At 41.6% G+C, this 13,955-nt stretch overlaps 1 pseudogene; it reads right to left on the bottom strand.

Moving 5' to 3' along the window:
* Window positions 1-7,424: 7,424 nt before the first annotated feature.
* LOC147436381 (uncharacterized) lies at window positions 7,425-9,435 on the bottom strand (annotated as a pseudogene).
* Between the last annotated feature and the right edge of the window lie 4,520 nt (window positions 9,436-13,955).

Genomic DNA, 13,955 nt, shown 5'->3' on the forward strand with positions numbered 1-13,955 from the left:
AGAGAGAGAGAGAGAGATTTGACGTGGTAAACAAATGTATTTCAAGCACACTTTTTCACAGGGCACAATTGAAAAATGAGATCAATAAACTTCATGTCTTGAAAGTCATTTGTATACACTTGGGTTTACAAGAATATCTGTTACATTGACACTACTTCAACCCGACCATCCAACTCTTTGCACAAAATATCTTTTTCTCTTCGCCGCATCACCTTACGGCCAGCTAAGAAAAAGGAAAAATCTGATAGTTCCTTGTCCATTGACTCTTCAATGATGTCATTTCGCAAATGCTGAAGACTGCATAGCTCCCTTATTGTAACCACCAATAGTAGGCCATTCTCTTTATCAATCACTTCCACATCCACAGTAGGATTATCTTCCAAACCTGCAGAAACTTGGTCCATAGGAATGTACTTACCGTTTAGCATTTGTGATCGCATATACCAAAATGAGAGTAATAGTGATTGGCTTGCAATCATGTACTTGACAACTAGAGTATCAAGCGCGACCTCGCACCGTAAACCAATCTCTTCCTTTGCATACCATCCTTTGTCAAGAAGTTTGTCACAGGATGACTGCTGAAATGACTTGCACATGAACATAGTTTTTGTAACTCTGATGTTGTAGCTATGAAACAGCTCTATGAAGAGTGCAACAGGACAAAAGTTTGCAATTCGAACCAGTTTGGTAGGAACAGAGCTACGCAGAGACCTTTGTATATCCTTGTAGAGCTTACTTCGCATTGCCTCCACCATTGTTTCCTCGGGAACTGGCCAGTCCACAGTGTTCCAATCGGTCGGTAGAGGTAGTTTCACCAACATGCCATTCTTATTGCCTGAGCTGAGTTGGTAAAAGTGGTCATAAAAAAAGATTCCCTCATCAGCCAATCTTTTGCTGCTCCTCTCTGAATACTGTAGAGAACCAATATGGGCATGTACAACATGGAAGAGGCCTATTATGCACTCCACAGGCTCCCATTGCTCATAAGAAGAGGGATAAACATCTGCAATATATATAAGAAGAGTTAAACTAAGAGTATCAATAAGTACAAATGACAAATCTAATGTAATTGAGTTGTGAAGAGTAGAGACATTACTCATAACAAGCGGGAGAAACATTGCAAAATATATAAGAAAAGTTATAATGAGAGTATCAGTAAGTTCACATGTCAAGAGTACTTACAATTGCAACGTGGTTGATGTATATTTGATACATTTCCACCGTTTGCTATCACCTCTGGATGGGTAAACACATGCTGAACAAGAACTTCCTTTACAGATCTTTTGCCGATCTCAACTTTGAAATCCAACACCCTGGCCTTCCATGCTGAGCGGTAAACGTTGATACCACTAAACCTCTTGGGTCTTCTTGGTTGCATGAGGACCCATGAACCTTTGTTTATCCTTTGTCCAACCCATTGGTTGTCTGCACTTATTGAAGCTGGTATTGTAATTGAGGATATGCTACTACTTGGCCTTCTAGGCAAAGTGCCGTTGTTGTTTGTTGGTGTGAGAGACAGTAAACACCTTGAGGCTCTTGGGCGAGAAGACGTGGATGCCATAACTCTCAGAGAAAAGCTTTAGTGGAGGGAGATTCACTTTGAAAGCATTCTAATGGAGGGAAAGTGTTTTAAAATTCCAATATCTTATGCGGGCTTAATGGACACCCTCCAGTACGTTAATGACCATGAGAGAATATCAGAAGTGGGACCACACGCAAGCACCTAAAAGCTCGGTAAAAGTAAGGAAATTACTATGCTACAATCCTAGTTTCGTGAAAGTTTTATGCTATTTTCCTATTTTTTGAGTTTTTCCAGGTACTTTTCTACGTAACGTAGCCTTCATGCTCATTGGACGCGCTCTATTTTTCTCTCTCTTCATATGGCCCTCCAAATGACCTCCAAAATTTCCTAATGATAGGCGACATGTGTTTGAAGGAATCCAAACATAGTGGTTTTCTTCTTATTAATGCCCTTCACTTGCATGGTACTAGGGGATAGGGGTGGTTTTCCTAGCTGGCACCATACTCCATATGACAACAAATTATGTTGAGCTCCCGTATCTAACTTAGGCATTATACAACACCTTCCCATAGGGGCTTTTTAGCTCAATCGGGTATCGTACGGGTGGCTCAAATTTTAATGAATCATCATCAGTTTCCTCAAAGAAGGCTTGCGTGATCCCCAAATTAGCTTCTTGTTGGTGTCTAAGACATTGTTGTCGTTCTCAAGCCTCCCCTTGGGCTTGTGTCTTTTTAAGCTCTGGTTGGTTCTTGGCTTCCTTCTTTTTATGGATGGCCTGTAACTCTTCTTGGCTTAGAGGATCATAGTATCTTTTGAATTTACTCCCATTGAGGAATCCAACGGTTTTAAATCCATGGAGAGCCTCCACACAAATGGTACCTTGTGGGGTAATTTCACACACTTGATACGGTCCCTTACCAACATATTTCAATTTATTCTTTTCATTTCGTACACCATACATAAGGACTTTTTTCCCCACCTATATATCTTTGTCTTTTAAATGGTGGTCAAACCATTTTTTCCTTCTATCTTTTTCCACTAGGGCATTGTACATAGCCAATTGCCTTTCCTCCTCTAGGCACTCAAGAATGTACAAATGCTCAACCAAAGGATTACTGTCCCAGCCTTCTTGATTAGCCACACGAAGATAGGGATGACAAATTCCCAGGGCATCACTGCTTCTTGGCCATATAACATTTTGAATGGTGTACAATTGATGGCTACTTTATACGTAGTTTGAAGGACCATAAAGCTGATGTAAGCTTTAGATCCCAATTAGCACGATGTGGTTCAACGGTTTTTGTTAAAACAGAGATGAGAGTTAAATTGTTTGTACTTTTGGCTTGGCCATTCGCTTGGAGATAATAAGGCGTAGACTTGTGCTGGGATATCATGAAGTTTACTGTGAGTTCCTTGATCACTTCATTTATGAAATGGGTACCATTGTCACTCACATGCTCAAAAAGACACCCAAAGCGTGTACTTATGTTCTCAAAGAGACACTTAGCTGTTGTTTTTTCATCAACCTTGCGTGTAGCCTTAGCTTCAGCCCATTTGGTTACATAATCTATGGCCACTATAATGTATCGTGATTGCGTGCTACAAGCAGCCGGGCTAATTGGACCTACAAAGTCTAGGCCCCACTTTTCAAATGGTTGGCTTACTTTGATGGAATGTAGTGGCATCCTATCCTTCCACTGTGGTTTCTTATACCATTGGCATTCATCACAGCCTTTCACAAAAAATGATGCATCCTTAAACAAAGTTGGCCACCAATAGCCTGATTGCAGCACCTTTCTAGTAGTCAATTCTCCTAAAAAATGACCACCAGCTATGCACATATGTGCTTCTTGTAAGAGATACAAATATTCATCTTCACAGGCACAAAGTCTAAGTACGTCATCCTTCCCTCTCTTATAGAGAGTCCCAATCATTAGACAATATGGTTCGCACTCTTTGATTAGCTTCTGAGCTAAATCTTTATGAAGCTCCTTAGGTGGAAATCCATTAACTAAAAAGTTAACAATTCTCTCACTCCATTCAGGCATTGTTTCAACCATGAATAGGGAAGTATCGGGTAAGTCATCATCAATTCTTGTAGGGGCTTCTCCATTGGGTATGCGAGACAAATGGTAGCCACGACTTGTTTTTGCTAGAAGAATTAACAACCCAAGAGTAATCCTTCCTATGGAACAGGGTTTATTGACCAAGTATAGTAGCGCTTGATGAGCTACATAAAAAAGAAACTTGGTGGAAAGAAGATAATATCAAAACTTCTTCACTGCATAAATCATGCCCAACCCCTCTCGCTCTGTAGTGGTGTAGTTCATCTCGGCATTGTTTAATTGGCGACTAGCAAAGCTAATGGGATAGTCTAGTTTATGCTCTTTAGGTTGAGTTAAGACACAACTAATAGAAAAGTTTGATGCATTGATATGCACATGAAATATTATATCCCAATTTGGCATTTGTAGAATTGGGGCACTTGCTAGAGCCTTCTTCAATAACTCGTAGGCCTGGTCACATTCTTTGGTCCAAATAAACTCAATAAGGAGCTTGTACAAAGGAGGAGCTATATCCGCAAATAATAATATAAACCACCAATAATAGCCAACATGGACCAAGAATCTTTGCACTCCCTTATAGTTCATTGGTGGGGGCAATAATGACTTTTATTTTACTTTCATCTGCAAAAATCCCATTTTTGGATAGTATGCCCTAAAATCACTCCATGTTTAACCCAAAATTGGCATTTGAAGGGGTCAATGAGATGCGATATAATCAGCATTTTTCAAATACCTTTCTTAAAAATGTCAAATGCTCTTTCCAAGAGGAATGAACACACAAATCATCTAAGAAAGCCTCAATAAACTCCCTTAGATATTCCTTAAAAGTAGTGTTAATTAACCTTTGGAATGTAGCAGGGGCATTGGTCAAGCCAAAAACCATCACTTGAAAGGAAAATACGCCAAATTCAGTTATGGAGGCAGTTTTAGCTTGGTCCTCTAGTGTAATCGTGATTTGATTGTAACCCGAGTACCCATCTAGAAAACTATAAGCCTCCTTAACTGCTACTTGTTCAAGCACATGTTCTGAATATGGCAATGGTTATTGGTCTCTTTTGGTGGCTGCATTAACCTTTTTAAGGTCCACGCACACTTGAAGTTTCCCATCCTTTTTTGGTACAATGACTATTGGGGACACCCATTTGGAATGCTCAATAGGGTATATGAATCCACATTTGATAAGATTGTCAAGCTCTTCTTTCATTATCTTCGCATACTTAGGGTTCATTGGGTAGGGACATTGCTAAACTGGTTTAGAAGTGCTCACCATTGGAATTGTATGTTGTACCACAGAAGGTGGAACACCTTTCATATCATGGTATGTCCAAGCAAATACATCCTTGAATTCCTTAAGCAATGCTTTAAGGTCTTCTTCTTCCTTCTTTGTGAGGTCTTGGGCAGTAAAAATTGGTTTAGGCTCCGCTAATTCGATCTCCTTACTCCCTTACTCTCTAGTGTGGGAGTTATTTGGGCTTTGGTGTAGACCACCTTACGCTCTCACGTGGTATTGGTTTTAAAATGTTCAGCCGCAGGGTGTAAGTCTACAGGCTCTTGTTGCTCTAATTTCTTGGCTAACTCCTGGTTTTGTCGTTTCCTCGTTGTGCGGCTTAACTTGGGCTTCTTTGAAATCGCTAATTGAGCAATGCCATGGGGTTCTGGACTACACCACATAACACTTTGGAGGTATTTACTCCAATTTTCTATTAGCTTTTGATGAGTGTCCAAAGCCCCCACATAACACATCCATTCCGTAGTTGTTCTCTCTTGGTTGATCTTGGCATGCATGTTTTCTTGATATCGACGTCTCTTAAAGCTCTTCTTTTTCTTACCTAAGACCTGCTTCTGATTTGCATCTAGATTTACCTCACTAAATGAGTCCTTGTTGGTGTCCTCTTCACTCTCGGAGGGGCTAGCATAGGCTGATGTACTTGGTCTTAAATGTTTTGACTCCAAACTTTCTCTACTCCCCAATTCATGAGGCTCAAAATCAGTTTCACTCTCAGATTCAATGTCTAAGTCGTGTTGGTCAAAGTCTTCTAAAGAACTATTAGTGTCGCTGTTAGGTTGGTCTACAATTGTCTTGCCTTAGAAGGTGCATGTATTGCACTTATCATATTTAGAGGTACAATTTGTGGTACCTCTTCCCCCTCTGGTGTGACCCAAGTGGTTCCTCTATTTTCCCAAGTATTTATGGTTGCAGCTAGGTGTATCCAATCAACGTTATCTGATTCCTTCATACCTGGCAACACATTCATATAAGGAGAATCTTGGTCAATGTCTGTATCCTTCTTAAAAGTATAACAATATTGTAGTGGGGCAGAGTGAATTGTGGTGTTAGAGTGATGATTGATAATGGATTTACCCTAAAGGGTGTACCTTACTTACCATTCACTAATTCCACTCTAATGACAGAGTCCTGGAATTGCAAATAAACATGATTTTTAGACCAATCATGGAACATTTGTGCTTCCCTCATAAAAGGTCATCCTAGAATCCTTTCATATGACATAAGGTGCTTAGATAAATCCATCACAATGAAAGTATGTTGTACCTTGTGCCCTAGAACTTTGATCTTAAGATCCTTGAGCATAGGTTTACAATGGTACCATTGGCCATCTTTACCACAATGTTAGTAACACTGAGGTGGGGTTTTCCCATGGATTCCCAACAATTTTTAGTAATGATGCTAACTTCAACACCACCATCAAGAATTCCCTTTACAATTAATCCCTTGGTAGTGATAGGTAGGGTCACATTAAATTCATCACCTTCAAAATACTATCCTAATTTGTTGATGGGTATCTCAATCACAGACTCGTGTCCATCTATGTCAAGTGATCGCACATGATTCTCCTCAACACTCATAATAGATTCAGGTCTATTTGTTTGCGCAAACTGTGGTAATCCAACTTGTAGCTCCCCGTTAAGGAATGCTCAAAGTGCAAAGAATAGCTTAGGATCCTCGTATAGCTTTGCTATGATAGTGGTTCGAACCTCTGAAGACATGAAATCCACTGGTTTGGCAACATTCAATGGAATTTTGTGAGGTGTAGGTCCCTGACTAAGAACTAATGAGGATGGAATCTCCTCTTCATCAATGGGATCATGTATGCCCTCGCTAAACATATTTTCAAACAAGAAAGGTGTATGCCCACTTCCTGATGTCCTGTCCTCACTCTCCTCTGGATGATACTGGGTATGGCTAGCGGTCTATGGTTCGTGTGGTGTGGATGGACTTGCGTGGGAAACACCGTGTCAGGAATCTTCACATACCTAGGTTCTGGTTCTAACTTCCTTTGAGTCTCAAACCTCTTAAGTGTTGAACTTTCTCAATTTCCTCTATTGGATTTAAGTACGTCCCAATCTTCTTTTTACGATTTTCCTCTTTTGGCCCTTGCGGTTTAACTTGGGAGTCCTGGATTGGATTTGGAAACACCTGTTGTGTTTTCAAGGATTCTTTGTTGGTCTTTCCCTTTGTGGTATTGGTTCTGGTCTTCATTGTCTCAATTGAGTCCAAATCATCCTCGAGATCGTTCATATACACTGGGCCGTCTCCTGTCCCTATGTTTGCCTTGGAACTTGGTTTTGAACTTTCAATATTTTGCGATTTCTTTCTTTGCGTCTTCTTTTTCTTTGCTTGGGCAACTGACGTAGTATCTCTCTCTTCGATGATATGGTTTGGCCTTTGAAGCATGGATCGTGTAATCACATTAGCGGGTGCAATGGGTGGTATTGTTGATGTCTCACTAGCAATCTCGACCAAATTCAGGGGTGTGATCTTGGGTGCATTTGGTTTATGGGGCAATTGGGCAATCAAATGATCTATGCCACAACAATTACATGTGAGTATTGGCATTGCACTGCGTGCTTCCTTGATTGCTTTGCATTTGTGAAACATTCTTTTGTAGCCTAATAGGGCATTCAACTATGCGATGTGGTCCACCACACTTGTAGCATTGAAGAGGTGGCCTCCTAGCCGTGAGGTTGATGTTTTGACCTCTTTCTATGAGAGCGGCTACATTGATAAACAGGCTTGACTTGCCCCCAACAATCTTCCATGTAGTATATAGGACACTCTTCCAATGTATCAAGTCCATAGGCAATACTAGTGTCTATTTCCTCCTCACAACCATCCACATAGGCACTAGACAGCTCACAACCCACTTGGTTCGCATGGGTGACTCTTGGATGCGGGGGGTGTGGTCCTAGCACTGGAGGTGGTAGCGGTGTAGCTTGAACAACATTTTCAGGTCTAGGAACCATTTGTGGAGATAGTTGCTCAACCAATGGGGCAAGCATCAATGCAAGAGCTCGAGGTGAATCCGTCCAAGCCAAAGGTGGCCTATTTGCCATCACACGTTTGAACATCAAGCAATCCTTAGCTTGGTGATCGTACCTACCACATGCGTTGCAATTTCCATTGAATTTTACTATAAATGTAGGGCACTCACTAGTGCTATGTGGTCCGAAGAAAACTGAGCACCATTGTTGCGGATACATGTGACTGTTTTGTGGAGCACGAGTATCTCTAAGGCTTTCTTGAAGAGCCTTGGTGAGGTCTACCAAAGTCATACCAGATATCTTTGGCTCTTTCACAATCAGCTTTATGGTCATTGGTTCATGTCTTAACACTTGTGAGCTATTGGACTTTGGCTCACAGGACACTTTTTCACCTGCAATCATTAGATTGTCTTCCAATTGGATTGCATTGGCAGTGACTACCTCCCAAGTAGTAATACCTCTAATGACTAGGCCATTATAAATATTTTCATGTTGCAATCCTCGGATGAATCTATCCAGCAATTGGTTATTGTTGAAGCGCTCATTCATAGGGTAGTGAGAGTTTAAGTGATTTAAACAAGTGATAAAGTCTCTCACTGATTCACCTTCCTTTTGTTTGGCCTTTTGTAGCTGAGATGCTACACCCCAAAGCACACCTTCCCGTATGTACTCCTTTAGGAACAATATTTGAAGGGTAGGGTAAATGGTTTTCTCTTCCACCCTTAGGGTCCTATACCAATCCCTAGCCTTCCCACTCAGGGTCAAGCTTAGGGAATTGCACTTATGTAGTTCATTGTCACTCCCCTAAGGAATCTCATACTTGTTCAAACACTTCAATGTGCTTTTGAACATCCTTGTACCCATTGAACTTTTGCATGAGCTTTGCAATTTGTACCACCTTACTTCTAGGCTCTCTATCGGACGCATGACGCATGTTTTTTGCGATAGATCAACCTATTGTTTGAGCAAATACTGCCAAGTCACCTATGTGTGGAGGCATGGCCGGTGGAGGCGCTCTTGGAATCATATGTGGAATCGGGGTGGGTACTGGCCTTGGCATATATGTGGATGATGCAGGATATGGAACATAACTGGGCATAGGTCCACTCAGATAAGGGCTCGAGAGTGGCCTCAGGGAGCATAGGCTATTGGTACCACTGGAGGTGTAGGGGTCATGTGTGCATAAGTGGCTATAGGCACATACGGTCAAGGCCCCGGGGTAGGTACTACGCCATTGGGTAGTGGCATTGTACTAATCCTAGATGTCATAGGTGCATACTCTGTCAGGCCAATCCCTGGAGTAGGCAATGTGGTCTCTTTGATAGAGGTTTGAGCCAAGTTAGGAAAACTGAATTTGTTGCTCATAGGCTCGGATTGCATAGAGACTCCAGGTGAAACGACATATGACAGGTCCATGGAACTCATTAAAGGAGTCTCCATTTATGATAGAGTAGGTTGTTGGGCCTTGCTCGTATCCAAAAATCTCATAGGGCCAGTTGAAGGTACATTTACCCCTTGGTTTTTCCTTTATGATTGGATAATGCCATGGATGACATTACAAATCATTTTTTGTTGCTCCTCAATACTAGTGGTACTAGATGTGGATCATACAATCTCTATCCAACCTACATGGTAGGAGTGGCTAGAGTATAGATCCGTCAATACCTCAGTGTGGAGGTCATACGTCCAATGTTTGTTAAGCAATAACCCTTCTAGATTTGGCGTGCTAGGGGTCTCTTGTGAGGTAGAAGCAATGTTGCTCCCCGTGGTCTTACCTGTCACGGTTGCTACTGTAGAGTGCAATTCCAAAGGAGGTATCTGGACAAGGCCTACATTGTAAGAGGTAGGCAGAATATCCACATGGACACTCTTAGGGGGTATGGGGTCTACCTGCAATGTGAATGGAGAATCTACTTCCCCACCCCCTTCATATGCTTCATTGGCAGCGGGTTCGGAGCGAGAAGCTCTACCCAATGTCTCCATAAAGCAGCTAAACATGCTAGCGCTGGGTTGTGGAGCCCCAGGGGGTATGTGTCCTTCTCTCTTAAAGTTTTGTGTAGGATAAGATTCCATTACGTCCGAGTTGGACGAAGAGTCACTAGTGGCTAGCTGGGGGTCTTGAGTGGTACTCGCTTGAGTCCCCACTGAGGGCCTAGAGCCTAGCGTAGAGGGGTAATGGGTGCCCGTATGAACAGAGGCACTCTCTGTATGTTCGTGCTCTAGCACCCAAACAGAGCATATGAGCAGAGGCACTCTCTGTATGTTCGTGCTCTACTATCTGTATGTTTGTGCTCTAGCACCCAACCAGAGCGTAGGTCCATGTGCTTTTGGTACCGTAAAGGTATCAAAAGGTGTTGTAGGAGATGTGACTAGCTTTTTTGAGCGTTTTTGCATGTTTTTCTTGTTTTTTTACCAGATTTTTTAAAGCGTGTTGTAAGATGTGGCGTGTGATAGCTCGAAACGAGTGTATCGCTTAGAGGAATGCGGTGTGCTTTACAGCCCACCGTTTGGTTCTAAATCGTTCTCGATGTCCCCAAAATAGTCTATCTTTAGTTGGGAATTGGGCTCAAAATAGTAGGTCCTAGAGTGCAAGTGGGAAAGGGAGAGTATAGGACTTGTCCCACATCCCCTCACTCCCTCTTGGGGGGTAGACTATATATAGTGTGTAGGGTCACTACTATATCATAAGACTGAGGACTGAGGCGAGGGGTTGGGGTTGGGGTTGGGAAATGATCCCGATCTTAAATTTTAGGATAAGCTTTTCTTTAATTGGCCCCCTTTTTTTTATTGATCTACGTTTTCTTTATTTTTGGGATTTTTTTCCAGTTTTTTTTAATACTTTTTTGGCTGACGAGATAAGGTGCATCTTTGGTGTCCTAAACGTGTTCACACCAATATTGTGCTTAATTCTTTGTTGTGCAAAGAACACAAAAAAACACACAGAATTATGCAGAATACTGTGCAGAATGAAAAAACCAAGAACTTTACAGAAATTCCTAGCTTCTTGCAAAATTCTTGTCTGCTGTACAGGACACAAAAAACAGTGCACACACAGAAATTTTTGCAAGAATTCTCTATTGCTGTGCAGACACTATCTTTTTGCAAAAACGAAAAAAAAAACACAGACTTTTAACAGAGATGCAGAACTGACAAGAATGCAAAAATTGGACAAAAAACAGAACATTGCAAAAAAACACACAAAACTTTAACAAAACTAACAGAAACACAGATTCTAATAAAAAACACAGATTTTGCACAGATGGATAAATCAACAGTTTTCTTTGCAGATCTCTACCAACACACACACACACACACACACACACACAACCTTCCTACCATTCCTAAGTAAATTTAAGAACTTTTCGAGGTAGCACAGAGTGCTCCTCGAGCTTGATGTGCAACAAACTCCCCGACAGCGACACCAAAAATGTATGATTTCTATCGCACTGTCAGAGTTGGGGTTGTGCGAGCCACAGATGGCTACAAGCACACAACTAACCTAATGTAGCAAGCTCAAGAAGGCAAATGGTGTGTCACTCACACTCTGCACTGTCCGTCGTGAAGGATCCTAGTCACGAAGAAGAAGAAGCTGCCGCCGCCCCCACGCTCAATCCCCTCCTCGCTGCCAATGCTGTCGGGTGATGCTTGATTGCACACACACTCTCTCTCTCTCTCTCACGCACACAATCTTGGGAATGCACATAGTGAAGAAGGAGAAGAAGAAGTAGAGCAAGAGCACCTCTATTGCATTATCAAAGAATAACCTAAAAATTAGGTTTATAGGCTTTTATATGCCTCACCCTTGTTCACACATGGGCGTCCACATATGGCCGGAAAATCGTTAAGTGCATCCTACTTATCAGCTACTTGTGGTGCACCTCTCATCAATGATCACCCAATCCATGCTAAGCTATTATGGGACCGACAAGCCCGGTCCATAACTAAAAATTAAGTTAAAGTAAACGTCATTGTAAAATAAATAAATGCCTCAAATTAACACCTCGAGTTAACACAAAGTTACAAGAATCTCATCATAATTCTCATCTTAAGTTGTTTGTTAACAATTTATTGATGACAGAGAACTTGGTGTTGACACCTGCTTGAAGGTTTCCTTTCCATATGGATCCTATACGCATGAATGTTATGGAAGAATTTTTTATGGAGCATGGACCTATGCCACCTGGCGGTGAAATCAACGAGCATTCATATGGTCATGCAAACCATAAAGGAAAGGCTCTTGAGGAGGGAAAATTACCAAAGGAAGATGAACCACCTCCCTCTCGAGGAAGGAAGAAGGAACGTTCTAGAGAGCATCGTACGAGGAGGCGAAGAAGTGACTCTTATGATGATTCTTTGTCCTCCACAAGTGGTCGTAGCTCACATGGTTGGTTTCCTAAGACGGGGAGAAAATCACCCTCTCCTCCTTCTAGTCCTTCTTTCACATCGGCAGATGATGAACGCTCTTCACGTGATGCTACTTCATCTCGCAAAGGCAGGCACCCACGACAAAGAAACATGCCTAGAAGAGATCGAAGAAGCTTCGCAAGTTCAAGGAAGGTGGGAAGAGCATCACTTTCCAAACCTATGATGGTACATATGGGAATGTGGACAAGGTTCTCACTTTCATACAACAATTCGATGCGGCTTTTGGAGGTGAAGACTTTACAAAATCTTTCAAGCTTTGTAACATCGGGATGCATCTCACAAAGTTGGCTCAACATTGGTGGTCTACTTTGCGTGCCCAAAGAAAAGCTCCAAAGACTTGGAAGGCATGTAGAACCACCATCATGAAGCAATTTCTTGATGATGATGCAGAGGACAATGTACTCAAAGCTTGGCATAGCCGTACATTGCATGAAGGTGAGTCCCTCCAAAGTTACATAGAGAAGTTTTGGGACTCATGTCTCAAAGCTACAGTCTATAGAAAAATCAATTTTCTTGAGAAGAAGCAACATTTTTGTGTAGGTTTATCCGAGGATATGCACACTTATGTGCATGCACTCCGGTCTAAGACTATTGCGCAATGATCCACTATACAAGAGTGGCTCACAAGATCTTCAAGTCAAAGACTCCTCACAAGGGAGACAAGGGTAACGATAGCTCGGACGCTAAGTCAAGTGCGAAGAAGCAAGCTACCCCAAAGACCTATCAAGGAAAGAACCGTTTCTCACCTGAAGAGATGGAGTGTTATCAAAAAGAGAATTGTTGCTTCAAATGTGGAACGGCAGGACACTCCTATCATGAATGTCCACAACACAATGCAAAGTGCGAGCCTCCTAAGGAAGCAATGTTATAGCTACTCCTCATGATGATTCTCCAGATGCTAATCAATTATGCTATGTGTGGGGTAAGATTCGTGATCAAAACACTTTGATTTTAGTGGATCCAAGTTCAACACACAACATAATTTCAAGGAAGTTAGTAGAGAAGCTGAGAATAAAGGCAGGAGAGATGGGACCTGTTGAAGAAGCTCAATGTGCATTCAAAGGGCAAGAAGTGCCAGTCACTCCATTGATCGGAAAACTTAGAGTTCATTTACAAATTTACGTAGAGCCAAAGAAATTTTTTATCTCTCCTCTTTCATCTCAAGATGTTATTTTAGGTGCTCCATGGTTTCAAAGGAAATTTTCTAGGCTTATTCATCCTGAAAGACTTATTACCTTTTCTCACAAAGGCAAAGGTGATGTTATCTGTATTCAAAAGAAAGGGGATACCATACCCTTAGTTAATCGAGTAGCTTTCAATAAATCAATGAAATCATCTCTTTTCACTTATATGATTTTTGTAAAAGATCGTACGTCTATATTTGATGACGCTATTGAATCTCTTTCAAAGTCAGATGCTAACCTTAAATCTTTCTTAAATGAACATGCACACTGTTTTTTTGAAACCATACCTGTTGAGTTATCACCTACAAGAGGGGAATATGACCATAGAATAGACTTGGTACTAGGCAAGTCTCCACCTAATAGACCACCATATAGGGTCTCTCTAGCTCAACAAGAAGAGATAATGGCTCAAGTTATTGAACTCCTAGAAAAAGACATGATGCAACCTAGCTCTTCACCATTTTGTTCCCCTGTTCT

This window comes from Adiantum capillus-veneris, chromosome 18 (genome assembly GCF_014529385.1).
Source record: "Adiantum capillus-veneris isolate H3 chromosome 18, ASM1452938v2, whole genome shotgun sequence".
NCBI classification, from domain to species: domain Eukaryota; kingdom Viridiplantae; phylum Streptophyta; class Polypodiopsida; order Polypodiales; family Pteridaceae; genus Adiantum; species Adiantum capillus-veneris.